A 24054-nucleotide genomic window follows, 5' to 3' on the forward strand; every position below is an offset into this window, starting at 1 on the left:
CTATACTCAATTCTCGAACAAAACAAATTGACTGGCGCAAACTATACGGAATGGTTCCGTAAATTAAAGATTGTTCTAAACTCGGAGAAAATTTTCTACGTGTTAGAAAAGAATCCTCCAAAGGAAGCACCGGCTAATATAAGTCCGGAAGAATTGGCAAAACTTGATCAGTGGTGGGACCATGATATCAAGGCTAAATGCTATATGCAAGCTTCAATGTCTGATGAACTCCAGAGGCGATTTGAGGATGCCGTGAATGCTGCTGACATACACATGCACCTCAAGGAACTTTTTGGAGCTCAGTCAAGGTCGGAGAGGTATGCCACCGTCAAAGAGCTCATGACATGCTGCATGCGAGATGGGACTTCGGTCCATGAGCATGGGGTACACATGATTGGGCTCATTGAAAATTTGGTAACACTCGATTTGACATTGGAGCATGAACTAAATGCGGACTTGTTACTTCTTTCTCTTCCTTCGTCGTTTGATAGATTTGTGGTGAACTTCAATATGAACAAGATAGAGGCCACCCTTGAAGAGATGGTCAATATGCTTGTGTCTTATGAGGCCACATTAAAGAAGAAAAAACCGATACTCTTGGTTGGCTCCTCTTCTTACTCCAAGAAGGGGCCAAGTGGAAAGGGTAAGAAATTTTCTGCCCCACCCAAAAAAATTGTACCACAGAAGAAGGGCAAGACAAAAGCTTCAAACGTGAACATATCTGGAGATGTTTGCCATCACTGCAAGAAACCCGGTCATTGGAAACGTAACTGCAAGGAATACCTCGAGCAGTTGCAAACTGCAAAGGGTATGTTTTACATTGAAATAAATGTTTCACTTAATACTACTTCTTGGGTATTGGATACCGGATGTGGATCTCACATTTGCAATGATTTGTAGGTGATGAAAAGAAGTCGTAAGCTTAGGATGGGTGAGACCCAGCTGAGGCTCGGAAATGGTTCCAGAGTTGAAGCCAAAGCAGTGGGAGACGTTTATTTAGTTTTGCAGAATAATTTTAATTTATTTTTTAGAGATGTTTTATTTGTGCCAGATTTAGTTAAAAACATTATTTCTGTTTCTATGCTTAATAGAGATGGTTTTTCTTGTAATTTTGTAAATGAGATTTGCAATATTTACAAGAATGAATGTTTGATTGGAAATGGACAACTTGAAAATGATCTATATAACTTAAAATTAAAAGACGTTCCAATTAATTATGTTGATAAACCGGTGACAACAAATAAAAGGAAAAACGATAGTCAAAACCCGGCAAACCTTTGGCATGCTAGGCTAGGTCATATTTCCTCAAAGAGGATGAACAAGCTAGTGGGAGAGGGCATGTTTGATATGTCTGAGATTAACTTTCTACCTACTTGTGAGTCCTGCCTAAAAGGAAAAATGACTAAATCTCCTTTCAAAGGGAAGCCTGAGCGTAGTCAAAATCTGTTGGATTTGATCCATACAGATGTTTGCGGACCATTTAGTATCGGTACTAAATTTGGTCACACCTACTTCATTAACTTTACTGATGATTATTCTAGGTATGGGTATTTATATTTAATGAAATATAAGTCTGAATCATTTGAAAAGTTCAAAGAATTCAAGGCTGAAATAGAAAACAAACAAGGTAGAAGTATTAAAGCACTTCGATCGGATCGAGGTGGAGAATACTTAAGTACCGAGTTTTTGAGCTATCTAAAAGAGAATGGGATTCTCTCTCAGTGGACACCTCAGCTGAATGGTGTCTCCGAGCGTCGCAATCGAACTTTGTTGGACATGGTTCGATTTATGATGAGCTTCACTGAGCTCCCTCCTTCGTTTTGGGGCTATGCACTTGAAACGGCGGTGTTGTTGTTGAACAATGTTCACACCAAAGCAGTGAATAAAACTCCATACGAGTTATGGAATGGCAAAGCTCCTAAGTATTCGCACTTGAGGATTTGGGGATGTCCTGCTTATGTGAAGCAGACAGTGGGAGATAAGTTGGATAGTCGATCCACCTTATGTTATTTTATAGGATATCCGAAGAATTCAATCGGATATTATTTATATCATCCTACTGAAACAAAAGTGTTTGTTTCGAGGAATGCCACCTTCATGGAGAAGGAGTTTCTATTAGATAAGTAAGACAAGATGATTGAACTCAAAGAAATTCGAGAAGAACCTGAGATACAAAATAACGATCCCACACCTCAAGTTTGGTATTTAGTAGATACAAAATTCGAGACGAGCTTCGCGTGAGCAAGCTAAAGCTCCCGTAACTCTCAGCCGATCGAAAGTTATGTCCGTTTGAAAGTGCAGCACCTGTTCCTCCGATCCGCAATTCGAGAGACAAAACAATAAAGAATTCATTCACTGTTGGGTGCGATCATACCAGCACTAATGCACCGGATCCTATCAGAACTCCGAAGTTAAGCGTGCTTGGGCGAGAGCAGTACTAGAATGGGTGACCCCCTTGGAAGTCCTCGTGTTGCATCCTTTTTTCATTAAGGAATAGGCAGACTGTGAAGCAATCCTCCAGGTCATCGGTGCTCTGACTTGACTTGTTGACACACCAAATATCTTGAAACAAACTGATAAGCACTGCGTTTCATTCCTTTCCACCAGAAATGAGTACGTAGATCCTTGTACATCTTGTTGCTCCCAGGATGAATACTCAACTTAGTGCGATGCGCCTGAGACAAAATCTCCTCTCGCAACTCTACATCCTGCGGAATCACAAGCCTACCAGACAAACACAGAAAATCATCTGACTGATAGTGAAATCCAGACGAGCTACCCTCGTTATGCTTGAAAGTATATCCTGAATTACAACAGTCACTGATCGCACTAGACATCGAACAAGTCTGAAGTGCGGATAGTCGCACCTTGCGACTCAAAACATCAGCAGTGAGATCAGCAGCTCCCGGATGGTACTTAATCTCGCAATCATAGTCCTTAAGCAAGTTCATCCAACGTCTCTGCCTCATGTTCAACTCCGCTTGAGTGAACAAATACTTGAGACTCTTATGGTCGGTGAAGATCTCAAATTTCTCGCCATACAAATAATGATGCCAGATCTTCAAAGCGAACACAATGGCTGCTAACTCCAAATCATGGACTGGGTAGTTGTTCTCGTGAAGCTTTAGCTGTCTAGAAGCGTATGCAATCACATGCCCATTCTGAGTCAGGACACAAGCTAACCCCTGAAGAGAAGCATCAGTGTATACCACATACCCTCCAGATCCTGACGGTAATGCCAACACTGGCGCAGAAGTCAACCGCCGTCGAAGCTCACAGAAATTCTCCTCACACTCGGAGGACCACTCGAAATCCACACCCTTGCGGGTAAGCTGCATCAAATGTAGAGCTAGTTGAGAGAAGTTCAGAATGAAGTGACGATAATACCCTGCTAGACCCAGAAAACTACGGATTTCAGCAACTGTCATCGGACGCGACCAATTAAGCACTGCCTCAATCTTACTCGGATCAACAGAAATCCCCTTCCTGGATATGATATGGCCAAGAAAGACCACTCGATCCATCCAGAACTCACACTTGCTCAGCTTGGCGTACAACTGCTCATCTCAAAGAGTCTGCAGTACCAACCACAAGTGAGAAACATGCTCTTCCATATTACGCAAATACACCAAGATGTCGTCAATGAAAACCACAACAAACTTGTCCAAATACTCCCAGAAGACACGGTTCATCAGATCCATGAATATAGCCGGCGCATTAGTCAAACCAAATGGCATCACTAGGAACTCGTAATGCCCATAGCGAGTACGGAATGCAGTCTTGGCTATGTCCTGATCATGGACTCTCAACTGATGATACCCAGATCTCAAGTCAATCTTGGAGTAAACTGAAGTGCCCTGCAGCTGATCAAACAAGTCATCAATACGAGGCAACAGATAATTGTTCTTCATAGTGAGTCGATTCAGCTACCGATGGTCAATGCACAACCGCATAGACCCATCCTTCTTCTTTACAAAAAGAACAGGAGCTCCCCAAGGAGATACACTAGGATGAATGTATACCTTGTCCAAAAGATCCTGTAGCTGATTCTTCAATTCACGCATCTCTGACGGAGCCAGATGATACGGTGCTCGAGAAATAGGCGAAGTACCCGGCATCAACTCTATGCCAAACTCGACTTCCCTAGCAGGAGGAAAACCCGGAATCTCATCAGGAAAAACATCTGGGAATTCATCCACGATCGGAATGCTCTCTATCCCAATGCTCTCAGCGGATAAATCAACTGCATAGATAAGGTAGCCTTCCCCGCCAGACTCTAGAGCTCGACAGGCTCTCAAAGCTGATACCAAAGGCATCGGGGGTTGCGCTCCCTCTCCATAGAAAAACCAGCTCTTACTCCCTTCCGGATGAAAGCGTACTAATCTCTGATGGCAGTCCACTGAAGCTCGATAGGTAGTTAACATATCTATTCCCAGAATGCAATCAAAGTCGTCCATCGCCAGGACCATGAGATTCGCTAACAGAATGTTCCCTTCGAACACTAAAGCACAACCCATCACTAGACGCTTAGCCAAAGCAGATTGGCCCGTCGGAGTAGAAACAGACATCACTACGTCTAGTGCAATGCATGGTAACTTATGCCTCTTAACAAAACGTGCAAAAATGAAGGAATGAGATGCACCAGTGTCAATAAGTACAAGAGCAGGTATACCATAAAGCAGAAATGTACCGGCGATGACTTTCTCATTCTCCTCCACTGCCTGATCATGTCTCAGGGCAAACACCTGGCCAGAAGCTCGTGGCCTTAAATGAGAACTCCCAGTAGGCTGTCCCTGCGACCTCTGCTGAACGGTGGCCTGAGAACCAGATCCTGAACCAGAACCAGAACCGCCTCCCCCAGATAGTGGACAATCCCTCCGGATATGACCAGTCTCTCCACAATGCAAACTAGCTCCAGAAGCTCTACGGCACTTGTCGGATGGATGGTTCTTCCCACAGTGATCACACTTTTCTTTCTTACCAAAACGGACAACACCAACAGAGCCAGAGGAAGAAGAAGTAGATCCAGACTTCTTGAAATATTGGGCACGAGGAACCAAAGAACTAGCAGGTCTCGACTGAGAGAAAGACCTGTTCCGTCGAATGGTGTCCTCCGCCTGGTGACAACGGCTCACCAAACCCTCGTAGGACATGTCGTCGCCAACCGCCACGATCATGGATCTCAGGGTTAAGGACCTGAAGGAACATATTATACTTCAACCCAGAGCTGTCAGCAATCTCGGGGCAATAGGATAGCAGATCAAAGAACTTCTGCTGATACTCATCAATAGACATGGCTCCCTGTCGCAGACTCAGTAGCTCACCTGCCTTCGACTGACGGAGTGCAGGAGGAAAATATAGCTTCTGAAAAGCTGTGCGGAACTCGGCCCAGGTGGCCACTCCTCTCGCCGCAATAAAGCATGCAGAAGTAAACCTCCACCACCTACGGAATCGCCCATCCAAAAGATAACCAAGGGTCTCCATCTTCTGCTCCTCGGTGTAGTGGTAAGTCTAAAAAGTCGTCTCCATACGATCTAACCAGTTCTCCACATCCTTCGGATACTCACCTCCAACAAGGGGCTTAGGACCCATCTGCAGAAATCACCGTACAGTGAAACGATCCTCATCACGACAACGATGATGACGGTCCCAACGACGCTCACGATCGTCATCTCCCCAGCGTCCACCTCCACTACCATGGCTACTCTGGTCATCGTAGTTTGCCATCTACAAAAGCACCTCACGGTTACCTTATGCAGAGTCTAAATCCCAAGAATACTATGCATGCTCTGATACCATAAATGTAGTGACCCTTACCTGGATCACCTACTAAACAGAACTTAGACATGCAATTAAATTAATTAAACGGATATCAGAATAAAACTGTGGAAACCAAATACAATATACAATCCCAAGTAAAGGAATCTGTAAATACCCAAATATTATACAACCAGATTGAACAGCTGAATCAATCTAATAACAACAGAACAAAACCTAGGCAAAGCTCCAGCTGGCCAACAACTGCCTAGCCCCTGTTGGATCCACCCGCAGCATCCAATCGCAAACCTGCCCCATGGAATAGGGTGTCCAGAAACCCAGAGTACGAGACGTGAGCATAAAATGCTCAGTACAAGAGTATGAGTATACATGCATGCAAAGTGAACTCCCTATAAACTCGAGGTCAAGGATCAGATAATAGAGAAAGACCGGGCCCTGGTATGTAGCACGTTGTGTCGTCGCTTCAGGAGGTGGCTCCCATACCCAGATAATCGTGGATATGTCGGACCCAAATCGATGGAAGTCCATCAACTAACAGGATAGGGTACAACCCTACTACAGACATCTCAAAAGAGATACATCAAATGAATGCAGTATAATATCATGACATATAAATCATGCAGTCACATAATACATGCAAACTCAGTCAGGATATCTCGAACAGTACTTTTGTACCTCAAATCAGTGCAAGCTCTACCAACTCTAGGTCAACGCCTATAGTCTGCTCTACACTGCCAAATGATACTACTATCATTAAAGTGCTCTAAAAGCCTTAACTAAGCTATTTCATACTCCTAAATATTTATAGGAAGCAAAAGCTATACCTTCGTCCATCATTAGCCCTTTGATGTCGATGCCTCCAGAACTTGAGCACAACTCCGCTACGACTAACGAACGCCTCGAAGACTCCCGGGTCAAGCCTAGGAAGGCTAGAATAACTCGAATACGACTAGAGTAGAGAGAAAATCCGGAATTGGCAATTGAAAGTGAATTCTCGGCCTTCTATTTATAGAAAACGATCAAAGCCTCCGATCCTCAATCGGAACGTCCGATCCTGCCATCGAAGCATCCGAAGATCCTGATCTGCCACGTGTCAAAATATCACTTGTTGACTTCGGATAGGGGTGATCGAAGCTTCCGATCCAACCACACATCATGCCTGACGTAATACCATCGGAGCTTCCGATCCTGCATCGGAGCTTCCGATCCTGTTTGGAGCTTCCGAACTCACCTTCAGAGCTTCCGAACTCTTCCCAAGTAATTATGATTAATTCCTTAATTACTGATTTTGGTTACGGGCTACTACGTTCTCCCCCACTTAAGATATTTCGTCCTCGAAATCAGATCTTAAGTACTGAATGTAATACAGAAATCAGAAACATTTTTTATTCAAATCAAACATTTACAGAGTTTGCAACTGAATACAACTTAAGAATGAAATCAAAACAACTCAAGATGGTCTTCACGCATCCTGTCCTCAAGCTCCCAAGTAGCTTCCTCAGTGCCTTGGCGCTGCCACTGAACTAAAACCAAAGGAATGACTTTGTTCCGCAAGACCTTATCCTTATAATCTAGGATACGAATAGGTTTCTCAACATAGGTCAAATCCTTGCTCACCTGAACCTCAGACCGCTGCATAATATGAGACTCATCCGCCACTTACCGTCGCAACAGAGATACATGGAACACGTCGTGAATACTGGAAAGATGCGGTGGCAAAGCTAGTCGATAAGCCAAATCGCCAATGCTCTCCAAGATCTCAAACGGACCGATAAATCTAGGAGACAACTTGCCCTTAAGGCCGAATCTGAGAATCTTGCGGAAAGGTGACACTCTCAGAAACACTTTCTCCCCGACATCGAACTGCAAAGGCCTACGCTTAGTGTTAGCATAGCTGGCCTGACAATCCTGTGAAGTCTTAATCCGTTTCTTGATCTGATCAACATTGTCTACCGCCTGCTGGATAAACTCCGGTCCCTCAGCCTGTCTCTCCCCCACTTCTTCCCAGAAGAGTGGAGTACGAAAACGTCGCCCGTACAATGCCTCAAAAGGTGCCATCCCAATGCTAGTATGATAGCTGTTGTTGTATGCGAACTCAATCAATGGAAAATGATCTTGCCAGGCTGAACCAAAATCCATGACGCACGCTCTAAGCATATCCTCCAAAGTACGGATAGTGCGCTCTGATTGACCATCAATCTCCGGATGATAGGCAGTACTCAAACTGAGAGTAGTACCCATCGCACGCTGAACACTCCCCCAGAATCTAGAAGTAAACCTGGGGTCCCGATCGCTGACAATGCTCACAGGCACTCCATGAAGTCGAACGATCTCCTGAAATGCACTGACTTGGTGAGTCGGTCCACCACAACCCAGATAGCATCACAGTTCCTCGGGGATATCGGCAAATGGGTCACAAAGTCCATTGTGATAAACTCCCATTTCCATTCAGGAATAGGCAGACTGTGAAGCAATCCTCTAGGTCATCGGTACTCTGCCTTGACCTGTTGACACACCAAACATCTCGAAACAAACTGATAAACACTGCGTTTCATTCCTTTCCACCAGAAATGAGTACGTAGATCCTTGTACATCTTGTTGCTCCCAGGATGGATACTCAACTTAGTGCGATGCGCTTGAGACAAAATCTCCTATCGCAACTCTACATCCTGCGAAATCACAAGCCTACCAGACAAACACAGAAAGCCATCTGACTGATAGTGAAATCCAGACGAGTTACCCTCGTTAGCTAGATGAGCTAAATGCTGGGTCTTCGAATCAGACATCTGAGCATCTTGAATCCGCGAATACAACGCTGGCTCAGATAATATCGCAAACATCTGGATACCCTGCATACCTTTCTTATGCTTGAAAGTATATCCTGAAGTACAACAGTCACTGATCGCACTAGACATCGAACAAGTCTGAAGTGCGGATAGTCGCACCTTGCGACTCAAAGCATCAGCAGTGAGATTAGCAGCTCCCAGATGGTACTTAATCTCGCAATCATAGTCCTTAAGCAAGTCCATCCAACGTCTCTGCCTCATGTTCAACTCCGCTTGAGTGAACAAATACTTGAGACTCTTACGGTCGGTGAAGATCTCAAATTTCTCGCCATATAGATAATGGCGCCAGATCTTCAAAGCGAACACAATGGATGCTAACTCCAAATCATGGACTGGGTAGTTGTCCTCGTGAAGCTTCAGCTGTCTAGAAGCGTATGCAATCACATGCCCATTCTGAGTCAAGACACAACCTAACCCCTGAAGAAAAGCATCAGTGTATACCACATACCCTCTAGATCCTGACGGTAATGCCAATACTAGCGCAGAAGTCAACCGCCGTCGAAGCTCACAGAAATTCTCCTCATACTCGGAGGACCACTCGAAATCCACACCCTTGCGGGTAAGCTGCGTCAAAGGTCGAGCTAGTTGAGAGAAGTTCAGAATGAAGCGACGATAATACCCCGCTAGACCCAGAAAACTACGGATCTCAGCAACTGTCGTCGGACGCAACCAATTAAGCACTGCCTCAATCTTACTAGGATCAACAGAAATCCCCTCCCTGGATATGATATGGCCAAGAAAGACCAATCGATCCATCCAGAACTCACACTTTCTCAGCTTGGCGTACAACTGCTCATCTCGAAGAGTCTGCAGTACCAACCGCAAGTGAGAAACATGCTCTTTTGTATTACGCGAATACACCAAGATGTCGTCAATGAAAACCACGACAAACTTGTCCAAGTACTCCCTGAAGACACGGTTCATCAGATCCATGAATATAGCCGGCGCATTAGTCAAATCAAATGGCATCACTAGGAACTCGAAATGCCCATAGCGAGTACGGAATGCAGTCTTGGCTATATCCTGATCTCGGACTCTCAACTGATGATACCCAGATCTCAAGTCAATCTTGGAGTAAACTGAAGTGCCCTGCAGCTGATCAAACAAGTCATCAATACGAGGCAATGGATACTTGTTCTTCACAGTGACTCGATTCAGCTGCCGATAGTCAATGCACAACCGTATAGACCCATCCTTCTTCTTTACAAAAAGAATAGGAGCTCCCCAAGGAGATACACTAGGACGAATGTATCCCTTGTCCAACAGATCCTGTAGCTGATTCTTCAATTCACGCATCTCTGACGGAGCCAGACGATACGGTGCTCGAGAAATAGGCAAAGTACCCGGCATCAACTCTATGCTAAACTCGACTTCCCTAGCAGGAGGAAAACTCGGAATCTCATCAGGAAAAACATCTGGGAATTCATCCACGACCGGAATGCTCTCTATCCCAATGCTCTCAGCGGACAAATCAACTGCATAGATAAGGTAGCCTTCCCCGCCAGACTCTAGGGCTCGACAGGCTCTAAAGATGATACCAAAGGCATCGGGGGTCGTGCTCCCTCTCCATAGAAAATTTAGCTCTCAGTCCCTTTCGGATGAAAGCGTACTAATCTTTGATAGTAGTCCACTGAAGCTCGATAGGTAGTCAACATATCTATTCCCAGAATGCAATCAAAGTCGTCCATCGCCAGGACTATGAGATTCACTAACAGAATGTTCCCTTTGAACTCTAAAGGGCAACCCATCACTAGACGCTTAGCCAAAACAGATTGGCCCGTCAGAGTAGAAACAGACATCACTACGTCTAGTGCAATGCATGGTAACTTATGCCTCTTAACAAAATGTGCAGAAATGAAGGAATGAGATGCACCAGTGTCAATAAGTACAAGAGCTGGTATACCATAAAGCAAAAATGTACCTGCGATGACTTTCTCATTCTTCTCCACTGCCTGATCATGTCTCAGGGAAAACACCTGGCCAGAAGCTCGTGGCCTCAAATGAGAACTCCCAGCAGGCTGTCCCTGCGACCTCTGCTGAACGGTGGCCTGAGAACCAGATCCTGAACCAGAACCAGAACCGCCTCCCCCAGATAGTGGACAATACCTCCGGATATGACCAGTCTCTCCACAACGGAAACAAGTTCCAGAAGCTCTACGGCACTTGTCGGATGGATGGTTCTTCCCACAGTGATCACACTTGTCCTTCTTACCGAAACGGACAACACCAGCAGAGCCAGAGGAAAAAGAAGTAGATCCAGAGTTCTTGAAAGATTGGGCACGGGGACCCAAAGAACTAGCAGGTCTCGACAGAGAAAAAGACCTGTTCCGTCGAATGCTATCCTCCGCCTGGTGACAACGGCTCACCAAACCCTCGTAGGACATCTCGTCGCCAACCGCCACACGGTCATGGATCTCAGGGTTAAGGACCTGAAGGAATAGATTATACTTCATCCCAGAGCTGTCAGCAATCTCGGGGCAATAGGATAGCAGATCAAAGAACTTCTGCTGATACTCATCAATAGACATTGCTCCCTGTCGCAGACTCAGTAGCTCACCTGCCTTCGACTGACGGAGTGCAGGAGGAAAATACAACTTCTGAAAAGCTGTGCGGAACTCGGCCCAGGTGGCCACTCCTCTCGCCGCAATAAAAGGTGCAGAAGTAAATCTCCACCAACTACGGACTCGCCCATCCAGTAGATAGCCAAGGGTCTCCATCTTCTACTCCTCGGTGCAGTGGTAAGTCTGAAAAGTCGTCTCCATACGGTCTAACCAATTCTCCGCATCCTCCGGAGACTAACCTCCAACAAGGGGCTTAGGACCCATCTGCAGAAATTGTCGTACAGTGAAACAATCCTCATCACGACGACGATGATTACGGTCGCGACGACGCTCACGATCGTCATCTCCCTAGCGTCCACCTCCACTACCATGGCTACTCTGGTCATCGTAGTTTGCCATCTACAAAAGCACCTCACGGTTACCATATGCAGAGTCTAAATCCCAAGAATACTATGCCGGACCCAAATCGATGGAAGTCCATCCACTAACAGGATAGGGTACAACCCTACTACAGACATCTCAAAAGAGAAACAGCAAGATGCAAATGAATGCAGCATAATATCATGACATATAAATCATGCAGTCACATAATACATGCATACTCAGTCAGGATATCTCGAACAGTACTTTCGTACCTCAAATCAATGCAAGCTCTACCAACTCTAGGTCCATGCCTATAGTCTGCTCTACACTGCCAAATGATACTACTATCATTAAAGTTCTCTAAAAGCCTTAACTAATCTATTGCATACTCCTAAATATTTATAGGAAGCAAAAGCTATACCTTCGTCCGTCGTTAGCCCTTTGATGTCGATGCCTCCAAAACTTGAGCACAACTCCGCTACGACTAACGAACGCCTCGACGACTCCCGGGTCAAGCCTAGGAAGGCTAGAACAACTCGAATACAACTCGAGTAGAGAGGAAATCTGGAATTGGCAATTGAAAGGGAATTCTCGGCCTTCTATTTATAGACAATGATCGGAGCCTCCGATCCTCGATCGGAACGTTCGAACCTCGATCGGAACGTCCGATCCTGCCATCGGAGCTTCCGAAGATCCTGATCTGCCACGTGTAAAAATATCACTTGTTGACTTCGGATAGGGGTGATCGGAGCTTCCGATCCTGATCGGAGCTTCCGATCCAACCACACGTCATGCCTGACGTAATACCATCGGAGCTTCTGATCATGTTCGGAGCTTCCGAACTCACCTTCAGAGCTTCCGAACTCTTCCCAAGTAATTATGATTAATTCCTTAATTACTGATTTTGGTTACGGGCTACTACGTCCCGACTCTTTCAGTCCAATCCGTGGATAGAAAAGATGCAATAGACTGAATCACACGATGTGGACGTGCGATCTGGGTGACGCAGGCCGCTTTGGTGGATACCAGCGCGCCCAATGGGAAAAGCGACGCAAAAGACCATCTTCGGGATGGAATTTGTGCGTCTCCATCTCTTAGACCGAGATGCGCACTATAGGTATCGAGACGAGCTTTGCGTGAGCAGGCTGAAGCTCCCGTAACTCTCAGCCGATCGAAAATTATGTCCGTTTGAAAGTGAAGCGCCTTTTCCTCCGATCCGCAATTCGAGAGACAAAACAACAAAGAATTCATTCACTGTTGTGTGCGATCATAGCAGCACTAATGCCCCGGATCCCATCAGAACTCCGAAGATAAGCGTGCTTGAGCGAGAGCAGTACTAGGATGGGTGGCCCCCTGGGAAGTCCTCGTGTTGCTCCCCTTTTTCCTTAATTTATTTTTTTATTAATCGTAATTCTTGTTCCTCCTATTCCTCGCCGTCCTATTCCCGACTCTTTCAGTCTAATCCGCGGATAGAAAAGATGCAATAGACTGAATCACATGATGTGGACGTGCGATCTGGGTGACACGGGCCGCATTGGAGGGTCCCAACACGCCCTACGGGAAAAATGACCCAAAGACCATCTCCGGGTTGGAATTTGTGCGTCTCCGTCTCTTAGACCGAGATGCGCGCTATAGGTATCAAGACAAGCTTTGCGTGAGCAGGCTGAAGCTCCCGTAACTCTCAGCCGATCGAAAGTTATGTCCGTTTGAAAGTGCTGTGCCTTTTCCTCCGATCCGCAATTCGAGAGACAAAACAACAAAGAATTCATTCACTGTTGTGTGCAATCATACCAGCACTAATGCCCCAGATCCCATCAAAACTCCGAAGTTAAGCGTGCTTGGGCGAGAGCAGTACCAGGATGGGTGACCCCCTTGGGAAGTCCTCGTGTTGCACCCCGATTGCTTGCCGTCCTATTCCCGACTCTTTCAATCCAATCCGCGGATAGGAAAGATGCAATAGACTGAACCACACGACGTGGACATGCGATCTGGGTGACGCGGGCTGCTTTGGTGGGTCCCAGCGCGCCCTATGGAAAAAACGACCCAAAAGACTATCTCTGGTTGGAATTTGAGCGTCCCCGCCTCTGAGACCGAGATGCGCTTTAGGTATCGATATGAGCTTCGTGTGAGCAGGCTGAAGCTCCCGTAATTCACAGCCGATCCAAAGTTATGTCTGTTTGAAAGTGCAGCGCCTTTTCCTCCGATCCGCAATTAGAGATACAAAACAATAAATAATTCATTTACTGTTGGGTGCGATCATACCAGCACTAATGCACTGGATCCCATCAGAACTCTGAAGTTAAGCGTGCTTGGGCGAGATCAGTACTATGATGGGTGACCCCCTGGGAAGTCATCGTGTTGCACCCCTTTTTTTATTACTCGTACTTTTTGTTCCTCCGATTCATCGCCATCCTATTCCCGACTCTTACAGTCCAATCCTCGTATAGAAAAGATTCAATAGACTGAATCATCCGATTCCTCGCCGTCGTATTCCCGACTCTTACAGTCCAATCCTCATATAGAAAAGATTCAATAGACTGAATCATACGATGTGGACGTGCGATCTGGGTGACGTTGGCCGCTTCAGTTGGTCCCAGTGCGCCCTACGGAAAAAACAACCCGATAGACCATCTCAGGGTTGGAATTTGTGCATCTCCGTCTCTTAGAACGAGATGCGTGTTGTAGATATCAATAAGAGCTTCGCGTGAGCAGGCTGAAGCTCCCATAACTCTCAACCAATCAATAGTTATGTCTGTTTAAAAGTGCAGCACCTGTTCCTCCGATCCGCAATTCGAGAGACAAAACAACAAAGAATTCATTCTCTGTTGGGTGCGATCATACCAGCACTAATGCACCGGATCTCATAAGAACTCCGAAGTTAAGCGTGCTTGGGAGAGAGCATTACTAGGATGGGTGACCTCCTAGGAATTTCTCGTATTGCACCCCTTTTTCATTAATTTTTTTTTTATTACTCGTACTTCGTGTTCCTCTGATTCCAATCCATCCTATTCCCGACTCCTTTAGTCCAATCCGCGGATAGAAAAGATGCAATAGACTGAATCACACGACGTGGAAGTGCGATCTGGGTGACGCGGGCCGCTTCAGTGGGTCCCAACTCCATAAAAAAAACCCTAAAGACCATCTCCGGGTTGGAATTTGAGCGTCTCCGTCTCTTAGACTGAGATGGGCGCTGTAGGTATTGAGACGAGCTACGTGTGGGCAGGGTGAAGCTCCCGTAACTCTCAGCCGATCAAAAGTTATGTTCGTTTGAAAGTGCAGCGCCTGTTCCTCTGATCCGCAATTCGAGAGACAAAACAATAAAGAATTAATACACTGTTGGGTGCGATCATACCAGCACTAATACACCGAATCCCATCAAAACTCCGAAGTTAAGCGTGCTTGGGCGAGAGTAGTATTAGGATGGGTGACCCCCTGGAAAGTCCTCGTGTTGCACCCCTTTTTCAATAATTTCTTTTTTTATTACTCGTACTTCTTGTTCCTCCGATTCTTCGCCGTCCTATTCCTGACTCTAACAGTCCAATCCTCGGATAAAAAAGATGCAATAGACTGAATCACACGATGTGGACGTGCAATCTGGGTGACGCGGGCCTCTTCGGTGAGTCCAAGCGTGCCCAACGGGAATACGACCCGAAAGACCATCTTTGTGGTTGGAATTCGAGCGTCTTCGTCTCTTAGACCGAGATGCGCGCTGTAGGTATCGAGACGAGTTTCGCGTGAGCAGGCTGAAGCTCCCATAACACTCAGCCGATTGAAAGTTATGTCCGTTTGAAAGTGTATCGCCTGTTCCTCCGACCCGCAATTCGAGAGACAAAACAATAAAGAATTCGTTCACTGTTGGATGCGATCATTCCAGCACTAATGCACTGGATCCCATCAGAACTCCGAAGTTAAGAGTGCTTGGGCGAGAGCAGTACTAGGATGAGTGACCCGTTGGGAAGTCCTCGTGTTGCAACCCTTTTTCATTAATTTTTTTTAATTACTCGTACTTCTTGTTCCTTCGATTCCTCGCCATCCTATTCCCGACTCTTACGATGTGGACGTGCGATCTGGGTGACGCGGGCCGCTTTGGTGGGTCGCAGCGTGCCTTATGGGAAAAACGACCCGAAAGACCATATTCGGGTTGGAATTTGTGTGTCTCCGTCTCTTAGACCGAGATGCGCGCTATAGGTATCGAGACGAGCTTCGCGTGAGCAGGCTAAAGCACCCGTAACTCTCAGCCGATCGAAAGTTATGTTTGTTTGAAAGTGCATCTCTTGTTCCTCCGATCCGCAATTCGAGAGACAAAACAACAAAGAATTCATTCACTGTTGGTTGCGATCATACCAGCACTAATGCACCGGATCCTATCAGAACTCTGAAGTTAAACGTGCTTGGGCGAGAGCAGTACTAGGATGGGTGACCCCCTGGGAAGTCCTCGTGTTGCACACCTTTTTCATTAATTTCTTTTTTTATTACTCGTGCTTCTTGTTCTTCCGATTCCGCTCCGTCCTATTCCCGACTCTTTCAGTCCAATCCGCAGATATAAAAGATGCAATAGACTAAATCACACGATGTGGACGTGCGATCTGGGTGACGCTGTCCGCTTCGGTGGGTCCCAGTGCGCTCTATGGGAAAAACGAACCAAAAGACCATCTTCGGGTTGGAATTTGAGCGTCTTCATCTCTTAGACCAAGATGCGCGCTGAAGGTATTGAGACGAGCTTCGCGTGAGCAGGCTGAAGCTCCCGTAATTCTCAGCCGATTAAAAGTTATGTCCGTTTGAAAGTGAATCACATGTTCCTCCGATCCGCAATTCGAGAGACAAAACAATAAAGAATTAGTTCACTGTTGGGTGCGATCATACCAGCACTAATGCACCAGATCCCATCAAAACTCCGAAGTTAAAAGCGTGCTTGGGCAAAAGCAGTACTAGGATGGGTGACCCCCTGGGAAGTCCTTGTGTTGCACCCCTTTTTCATTAATTTCTTTTTTATTTCTCATACTTCTTGTTCCTCCGATTCCTCGCCGGCCTATTCCCAACTCTTATAGTCCAATCCTTGGATATAAAAGATGCAATAGACTGAATCACACAAAGTGGACGTGCGATTTGGGTGACGCGGGCCGCTTTGGTGGGTCCCAATGCCCCCTACGTGAAAAACAACCCGAAAGGCCATCTCTGGGTTGGAATTTGTGCGTCTCCGTTTCTTAGACCAAAATTCGCGCTGTAGGTATCGAGACGAGCTTCGCGTGAGCAGGCTGAAGCTCCCGTAACTCTCAGCCTATCGAAAGTTATGTTCGTTTGAAAGTGCAGCGCCTGTTCCTCCGATCCGCAATTCGAGAGACAAAACAACAAAGAATTCATTCACTATTGGGTGCGATCATACCAGCACTAATGCACCAGATCCCATCAGAACTCCGAAGTTAAGCGTGCTTAGGCGAGAGCAGTACTAGCATAGGTGACCCCCTGGGAAGTCCTCGTGTTGCACCTCTTTTTCATTAATTTCTATTTTTATTACTCGTACTTCTTGTTCTTTCGATTCCTCTCAGTCCTATTCCTGACTCTTTCAGTCCAATCTGCGGATAGAAAAGATGCAATAGACTGAATCAAACGATGTGGACGTGCAAAATGGGTGACGCGGGCCGCTTCGGTGGGTCCCAGCGCGCCCTACAGGAAAAACGACCCAAAAGAGCTTCTCCGGGTTGGAATTTGAGCGTCTCCGTCTCTTAGACTGAGATGCGCGCTGTAGGTATTGATACTAGCTTTGCGTGAGCAGGCCAAAGCTCCCGTAACTCTCAGCCGATCGAAAGTTATGTCCGTTTGAAAGTACATCGCCTAATCCACCGATCCGCAATTCGATAGACAAAACAATAAAAAATTCATTCACTGTTGGGTGCGATCATACCAGCACAAATGCACCGGATCCCATTAGTACTCTGAAGTTAAGCGTGCTTGAGCGAGAGCAGCACTAGGATGGGTGACCCCCAAGAAAGTCCTCGTGTTACACCCCTTTTTATTTAGTTTCTTTTTTATTACTTGTACTTCTTGTTCCTCCGATTCCTCACCGTCCTATTACCAACTCTTACAATCCAATCCTCGGATAGAAAAGATGCAATAGACTAAATCACACGACGTGGACGTGCGATCTGGGTGACGCGGGCCGCATCGGTGGCTCCCCACGCGCCCTATGGGAAAAACGACCCGAAAGACCATCTTCGGGTTGGAATGTGTGCGTCTCCATCTCTTAGACCGAGATGCGCGCTGTAGGTATCGAGACGAGATTCGAGGGAGCAGGCTGAAGCTTCCGTAACTCTCAGCCGATCGAAAGTTATGTTCGTTTGAAAGTGCAACGCCTGTTCCTCCTATCCGCAATTCGAGAGACAAAACAACCAAGAATTCATTCACTGTTGGGTGCGATCATACCAGCACTAATGCACCGGATCCCATCAAAACTCCGAGGTTAAGCTTGCTTGGGCGAGATCAGTAATAGGATGGGTGACCCCTGGGAAGTCCTCGTGTTGAACCCTTTTTTCAGTAATTTTTTTTTATTACTCGTATTTCTTGTTCCTCTGATTCTTCTCCGTCCTATTCCCGACTTTTTCAGTCCAATCCGCGGATAGAAAAGATGCAATAGACTGAATCACACGATGTGGACGTGCGATCTAGGTAACGCGGGCCGCTTTGGTGGGTCCCAGCGCGTCCAACGGGAAAAATGACACAAAAGACAATCTCCGGGTTGGAATTTGAGCGTCTACGTCTCTTAGACCGAGATGCGCACTGTAGGTATCGAGAAGAGCTTCGCGTGAGCAGGCTGAAGATCCCGTAACTCTCAGACAATCGAAAGTTATGTTCGTTTGAAAGTACATCGCCTGTTCCTCCGATTCGCAATTCGGGAGACAAAACAATAAAGAATTCATTCACTGTTGAGTGCGATCATACCAGCACTAATTCACCGGATCCCAACAGAATTCCGAAGTTAAGCTTGCTTGGGCGAGAGTAGTACTAGGATGGGTGACCCCCTGGGAAGTCCTCGCGTTGCACCCATTTTTCATTAATTTCTTTTTTTATTACTCGTACTTCTTGTTCCTCCGATTCCTCGCCGTCCTATTCTCGACTCTTACACACCAATCCTCGGATAGAAAAGATGCAATAGACTGAATCACACAACGTGGACGTGCGATCTGGGTGACGCGGGCCGCTTTGGTGGGTCCCAGCACGCCCTACGGGAAAAACGACATGAAAGACCATCTCTGGGTCGGAATTTGAGCGTATCCATCTGTTAGACCGAGATGCGCGCTGTAGGTATCAAGACGAGATTCGTGTGAGCAGGCTGAAGCTCCCGTAACACTCAACAGATCGAAAGTTATGTCCGTTTGAAAGTGCATTGCCTGTTCCTCCGATCCGCAATTCGAGAGACAAAATAATAAAGAATTCATTCACTCTTGGGTGCGATAATACCAGCACTAATGCACCGGATCCCATCAGAACTCCGAAGTGAAGCGTGCTTGGGCGAGAGCAGTACTAGGATGGGTCACCGCCTGGGAAGTCCACGTGTTACACCCCTTTTTTATTAATTTCTTTTTTTACTACTCGTACTTCTTGTTCCTTCGATTCCTCTCCGTCCTATTCCCGACTCTTTTAGTCCAATCCGCGGATTTAAAAGATGCAATAGACTGAATCACATGACGTGGACGTGCGATCTGGGTGACACGGGCCGCTTCGGTGGGTCCCAACTCGCCATACGGGAAAAATGACCCGAAAGACCATTTTCGGGTTGGAATTTGAGCATCTCCGTCTCTTAGACCGAGATACGCGCTGTAGGTATCGAGACGAACTTTGCGTGAGCAGGCTAATGCTTTCGTAACTCTCAGCCAATCGAAAGTTATGTCCGTTTGAAAGTGTAGCGCCTGTTCCTCCGATCCGCAATTCGAGAGACAAAACAATAAAGAATTCATTTACTGTTGGGTGCAATCATACTAGCACTAATGTAACGGATCCCATCAAAACTCCGAAGTTAAGAGTTCTTGGGCGAGAGCAGTACTAGGATGGGTGACCCCTGAGAAGTTCTCGTGTTACACCCTTATTTCATTAATTTCTTTTTTTATTACTCGTACTTCTTGTTTCTCCGATTCCTCGCCGTCCTATTCCTGACTCTTTTAGTCCAATCCCTGGATAGAAAAGATGCAATAGACTGAATCAAACGATGTGGACATGCGATCTGGGTGACGCGTGTCACTTCCCTGGGTCCCAGCCCGCCCTATGGGAAAAACGACCCGAAAGACCATCTTTGGGTTGGAATTTGAGCGTCCCTGTCTCTTGACCGAGATGCGCACTGTAGGTATCGATACGAGCTTTGCGTGAACAGGCTGAAGATCCCGTAACTCTCAGCCGATCGAAAGTTAAGTCCGTTTGAAAGTGCATCGCCTGTTCCTCCGATCCGCAATTCGAGAGACAAAACAATAAAGAATTCATTCACTGTTGGGTGCGATCATACCAGCACTAATGAACCGGATCCCATCAGAACTCCTATGTCAAGCGTGCTTGGGCGAGAGTAGTACTAGGATAGGTGACCCCCTGGGAAGTCCTCGTGTGGCACCCCTTTTTCCTTAATTTCTTTTTTTATTACTCGTACTTCTTGTTCCTCCAATTCCTCGCCGTTCTATTCCCGACACTTTCAGTCCAATCCACGGATAGAAAAGATGCAATAGACTGAATCACACGACGTGGACGTGCGATCTGGGTGACGCGGGCCGCTTTGGGGGGTCCCCGCGCTCCCTATGGGAAAAACGAACCGAAAGACCATCTTCGGGTTGGAATTTGTGTGTCTCCGTCTCTTAGACCGAGATGCGCGCTATAGGTATCGAGACGAGCTTCTCGTGAGCAGGCTTAATCTCCCGTAACTCTCAGCCGATCGAAAGTTATGTCCGTTTGAAAGTGCAGCGCCTGTTCCTTTGATCCAGAATTCGAGAGACAAAACAACAAAGTATTCATTCACTGTTTGGTGCGATCATACCAGCACTAATACACCGGATCCCATCAGAACTCCGAAGTTAAGCGTGCTTGGGCGAGAGTAGTACTAGGATGGGTGACCCCCTGGGAAGTCCTCGTGTTGCACCCCTTTTTCCTTAATTTCTTTTTTTATTACTCGTACTTCTTGTTCCTCCGATTCCTTGCCGTCCTTTTCCCGACACTTACTGTCCAATCCTCGGATAGAAAAGTTTCAATAGACTGAATCACACGATTTGTACGTACGATCTGGGTGACGCGGGTTGGTTCGGTGGGTCCCAGCGCGCCCTACGGGAAAAACGACCCAAAATACCATCTGCGGGTTGGAATTTGTGCGTCTCCATCTCTTAGACCGAGATGCGCGAAGTAGGTATCAAGACGAGCTTCGCGTGAGCAGGCTGAAGCTCCCGTAACTTTCAGCTGATCAAAAGTTATGTGCGTTCGAAAGTGCAGCGCCTGTTCCTCCGATCCAAAATTCGAGATACAAAACAAGAAAGAATTCATTCACTGTTGGGTGCGATCATACCAGCACTAATGCACCGGATCCCATCAGAACTCCGAAATTAAGCGTGCTTGGGCGAGAGTAGTACTAGGATGGGTGACCCCTTGGGAAGTCCTCGTGTTGCACCATTTTTCATTAATTTCTTTTTTTATTACTCGTACTTCTTGTTCCTCCGATTCCTCACCGTCCTATTTCCGACTCTTTCAGTCCAATCCGCGAATAGAAAAGATGCAATAGACTGAATCACACGACGTGGACGTGCGATCTAGGTGACGCGGGCTAGATGCGCGCTATAGGTATCGAGACGAGCTTCGTGTGAGCAGGCTGAAGCTCTCGTAACTATCAGCCGATCGAAAGTTATGTCCGTTTGAAAGTGCGGAGCCTGTTCCTCCGATCCGCAATTCGAGAGACAAAACAATAAAAAATTCATTCATTGTTGGGTGCGATCATACCATCACTAATGCACCGGATTCCATCAGAACTCCGAAGATAACCGTGCTTGGGCGAGTGCAGTACTATTATGGGTGACCCCCTGGAAAGTCCTCGTGTTGCACCCTTTTTTCATTAATATTTTTTTTTTACTCGTACTTTTTGTTCCTCCGATTCCTCACCGTCCTATTCCCGACTCTTACAATCCAATCCTCGGATAGAAAAGATGCAATATACTGAATCACACAATGTGGACGTGCGACCTGGGTGACGCGGGCTTCTTTGGTGGGTTCCAGTGCGCCCTACGGGAAAAACGACCCGAAAGGACATCTCCGGGTTGGAATTTGAGCGTCTCCATCTCTTAGACCGAGATGCGCACTTTAGGTATCGAGACGAGCTTCGCATGAGCAGCTCGAAGCTCCCGTAACTCTCAGCCGATCGAAAGTTATGTGCGTTTGAAAGTGCAGCGCCTGTTCCTCCGATCCGCAATTCGAGAGACAAAACAACAAAGAATTCATTCACTGTTGGGTGCGATCATACCAGCACTAATGCACCGGATCTCATCAGAACTCCGAAGTTAAGCGTGCTTGGGCGAGAGCAGTACTAGGATCGGTGACCCCTGGGTACTTCTCGTGTTGCACCCCTTTTTCATTAATTTCTTTTTTTATTATGCACCGGATCCCATCAGAACTCCAAAGTTAAGCGTGCTTGGGCGAAAGCAGTACTAGGATGAGTGACCCCTGGGATGTCCACGTGTTGCAACCATTTTTCATTAATTTCTTTTTATATTACTCGTACTTCTTGTTCCTCCGATTCCTCGTCGTCCTATTCCCGACTCTTATAGTCCAATCCTCAGATAGAAAAGATACATTAGACTGAATCACATGACTTGGACGTGCGATCTGGGTGACGCGGGCCTCTTCGGTGGGTCCCAGCACGCCCTAAGGGAAAAACGACCCGAAATACCATTTTCGGGTTGGAATTTGAGCATCTCCGTCTGTTAGACTGAGATGCGCGCCGTAGGTATCGAGACGAGATTCGCGTGAGCATACTGAAGCTCCCGTAACTCTCAGCCGATCCAAAGTTATGTCCGTTTGAAAGTGAAGCGCCTGTTCCTCCAATCCGCAATTCGAGAGACAAAACAATAAAGAATTCATTCGCTGTTGGGTGCGATCATACTAGATCTAATGCACCGGATACCATAAGAACTCCGAGGTTAAGTGTGCTTGGGCGGGAGCAGTACTTGGATGGGTGACCCCCTGTGAAGTCCTCGTGTTGCACCCATTTTTCATTAATTTCTTTTTTTATTACTCGTACTTCCTGTTCCTCCGATTCCTCGCCATCCTATTCCCGCGGTAACGCAGGCCACTTTGCTGTTGGCTGACGCGGGCCACTTCGGTGGGTCCCAGCTTGCCCTACGGGAAAACGACCCAAAATATCATCTCCGAGTTGGAATTTCAGCATCTCCGTCTCTTAGCCTGAGATGCGCGTTGTAGGTATCGAGACGAGCTTCACGTTTGAATGTGCAGCACCTTTTCCTTCGATCTGCAATTCTAGAGACAAAACCATAAAGAATTTTTTCACTTTTGGGTGCGATCATAACAACACTAATGCATCGGATCCCATCAGAACTCCCAAGTTAAGCATGCTTGGGCGAGAGTAGTACTAGGATGGGTGACCCCTTGGAAAGTCCTCGTGTTGCACCTCTTTTTCATTAATTTCTTTTTTTTATTACTCGTACTTCTTGTTCCTCCAATTTCTCTCCGTCCTATTCCCAACTCTTTCAGTTTAATCCGCGGATTGAAAAGATGCAATAGACTGAATCAAACGACGTGGACGTGCAATCTGGGTGACGCGGGCCGCTTCAGTGGGTCCCAGCACGCCCTACTAGAAAAACGACACAAAAGACCATCTCCAGGTTGGAATTTTTGTGTCTCCGTCTCTTAGACCGAGATACTCGCTGTAGGTATCGAGACGAGCTTTGTGTGAGCAGGCTGAAGCTCCCGTAACTCTCAGCCTATCGAAAGTTATGTCCGTTTGAAAGTGCAGCGCCTATTCCATCGGTCCGCAATTCGAGAGACAAAATAACAAATAATTCATTCACTGTTGGGTGCGATCATACCAGCACTAATGCACCGGATCCCATCCGAACTCTGAAACTAAGCATGCTTGGGAGAGAGCAGTTCTAGAATGGGTGACCCCATGGGAAGTTCTCGTGTTGCACCCCTTTTTCATTAATTTTTTTTATTTCTCGTACTTTTTGTTCCTCCGATTCCTCGCTGTCCTATTCCCAGCTCTTTCAGTCCAATCCGCGGATAGAAAAGATGCAATAGACTGAATCACATGACGTGGACGTGCGATCTGGGTGACAGGTGCTGCTTCGGTAGGTCCCAGCATGCCCTACGAGAAAAACGACCATCTTCGGGATGGAATTTGTGCGTCTCCGTCTCTTACACCGAGATGCGCGTTGTAGGTATCAATACGAGCTTCGCGTGAGCAGGCTGAAGCTCCCGTAACTCTCAGCCGATCGAAAGTTATGTGCGTTTGAAAGTGCAGCTCTTGTTCCTCCGAT

At 46.6% G+C, this 24054-nt stretch overlaps 18 non-coding genes and 5 pseudogenes across 18 annotated transcripts; all 23 read left to right on the plus strand.

Moving 5' to 3' along the window:
• Positions 1-2360: 2360 nt before the first annotated feature.
• LOC140870396 (5S ribosomal RNA) lies at positions 2361-2479 on the plus strand. Its single transcript, XR_012147360.1, has one exon. It is a non-coding gene; the product is annotated as a 5S ribosomal RNA (ribosomal RNA).
• Positions 2480-12807: 10328 nt separating this feature from the next.
• LOC140868711 (5S ribosomal RNA) lies at positions 12808-12926 on the plus strand. Its single transcript, XR_012146115.1, has one exon. It is a non-coding gene; the product is annotated as a 5S ribosomal RNA (ribosomal RNA).
• A 399-nt stretch (positions 12927-13325) lies between these two features.
• Positions 13326-13445, plus strand: LOC140868809 (5S ribosomal RNA). Its single transcript, XR_012146210.1, has one exon. It is a non-coding gene; the product is annotated as a 5S ribosomal RNA (ribosomal RNA).
• Positions 13446-13796: 351 nt separating this feature from the next.
• LOC140867850 (5S ribosomal RNA) lies at positions 13797-13915 on the plus strand. The gene has a single exon (XR_012145291.1). It is a non-coding gene; the product is annotated as a 5S ribosomal RNA (ribosomal RNA).
• Positions 13916-14375: 460 nt separating this feature from the next.
• Positions 14376-14494, plus strand: LOC140868286 (5S ribosomal RNA). The gene has a single exon (XR_012145711.1). It is a non-coding gene; the product is annotated as a 5S ribosomal RNA (ribosomal RNA).
• A 392-nt stretch (positions 14495-14886) lies between these two features.
• On the plus strand, positions 14887-15005 carry LOC140870385 (5S ribosomal RNA). Its single transcript, XR_012147349.1, has one exon. It is a non-coding gene; the product is annotated as a 5S ribosomal RNA (ribosomal RNA).
• A 400-nt stretch (positions 15006-15405) lies between these two features.
• LOC140868176 (5S ribosomal RNA) lies at positions 15406-15524 on the plus strand. Its single transcript, XR_012145604.1, has one exon. It is a non-coding gene; the product is annotated as a 5S ribosomal RNA (ribosomal RNA).
• A 354-nt stretch (positions 15525-15878) lies between these two features.
• Positions 15879-15997, plus strand: LOC140868059 (5S ribosomal RNA). Its single transcript, XR_012145494.1, has one exon. It is a non-coding gene; the product is annotated as a 5S ribosomal RNA (ribosomal RNA).
• A 400-nt stretch (positions 15998-16397) lies between these two features.
• LOC140868855 (5S ribosomal RNA) lies at positions 16398-16518 on the plus strand. The gene has a single exon (XR_012146255.1). It is a non-coding gene; the product is annotated as a 5S ribosomal RNA (ribosomal RNA).
• Positions 16519-16917: 399 nt separating this feature from the next.
• LOC140868356 (5S ribosomal RNA) lies at positions 16918-17036 on the plus strand. Its single transcript, XR_012145778.1, has one exon. It is a non-coding gene; the product is annotated as a 5S ribosomal RNA (ribosomal RNA).
• Positions 17037-17436: 400 nt separating this feature from the next.
• LOC140869610 (5S ribosomal RNA) lies at positions 17437-17555 on the plus strand (annotated as a pseudogene).
• A 399-nt stretch (positions 17556-17954) lies between these two features.
• LOC140869553 (5S ribosomal RNA) lies at positions 17955-18072 on the plus strand (annotated as a pseudogene).
• Positions 18073-18470: 398 nt separating this feature from the next.
• LOC140868623 (5S ribosomal RNA) lies at positions 18471-18589 on the plus strand. Its single transcript, XR_012146030.1, has one exon. It is a non-coding gene; the product is annotated as a 5S ribosomal RNA (ribosomal RNA).
• Positions 18590-18989: 400 nt separating this feature from the next.
• Positions 18990-19108, plus strand: LOC140870397 (5S ribosomal RNA). The gene has a single exon (XR_012147361.1). It is a non-coding gene; the product is annotated as a 5S ribosomal RNA (ribosomal RNA).
• Positions 19109-19508: 400 nt separating this feature from the next.
• On the plus strand, positions 19509-19626 carry LOC140869401 (5S ribosomal RNA; annotated as a pseudogene).
• Positions 19627-20025: 399 nt separating this feature from the next.
• Positions 20026-20144, plus strand: LOC140868879 (5S ribosomal RNA). The gene has a single exon (XR_012146278.1). It is a non-coding gene; the product is annotated as a 5S ribosomal RNA (ribosomal RNA).
• Positions 20145-20544: 400 nt separating this feature from the next.
• LOC140868255 (5S ribosomal RNA) lies at positions 20545-20663 on the plus strand. Its single transcript, XR_012145681.1, has one exon. It is a non-coding gene; the product is annotated as a 5S ribosomal RNA (ribosomal RNA).
• A 400-nt stretch (positions 20664-21063) lies between these two features.
• LOC140869190 (5S ribosomal RNA) lies at positions 21064-21182 on the plus strand. The gene has a single exon (XR_012146577.1). It is a non-coding gene; the product is annotated as a 5S ribosomal RNA (ribosomal RNA).
• A 309-nt stretch (positions 21183-21491) lies between these two features.
• LOC140869172 (5S ribosomal RNA) lies at positions 21492-21610 on the plus strand. Its single transcript, XR_012146560.1, has one exon. It is a non-coding gene; the product is annotated as a 5S ribosomal RNA (ribosomal RNA).
• A 398-nt stretch (positions 21611-22008) lies between these two features.
• LOC140868395 (5S ribosomal RNA) lies at positions 22009-22126 on the plus strand. The gene has a single exon (XR_012145814.1). It is a non-coding gene; the product is annotated as a 5S ribosomal RNA (ribosomal RNA).
• Positions 22127-22647: 521 nt separating this feature from the next.
• On the plus strand, positions 22648-22766 carry LOC140869438 (5S ribosomal RNA; annotated as a pseudogene).
• Positions 22767-23070: 304 nt separating this feature from the next.
• LOC140869397 (5S ribosomal RNA) lies at positions 23071-23189 on the plus strand (annotated as a pseudogene).
• Positions 23190-23590: 401 nt separating this feature from the next.
• Positions 23591-23709, plus strand: LOC140869118 (5S ribosomal RNA). The gene has a single exon (XR_012146508.1). It is a non-coding gene; the product is annotated as a 5S ribosomal RNA (ribosomal RNA).
• Positions 23710-24054: the final 345 nt, after the last annotated feature.

Source organism: Henckelia pumila, chromosome 4, assembly GCF_033568475.1.
Source record: "Henckelia pumila isolate YLH828 chromosome 4, ASM3356847v2, whole genome shotgun sequence".
Classification (NCBI taxonomy): Eukaryota; Viridiplantae; Streptophyta; class Magnoliopsida; order Lamiales; family Gesneriaceae; genus Henckelia; species Henckelia pumila.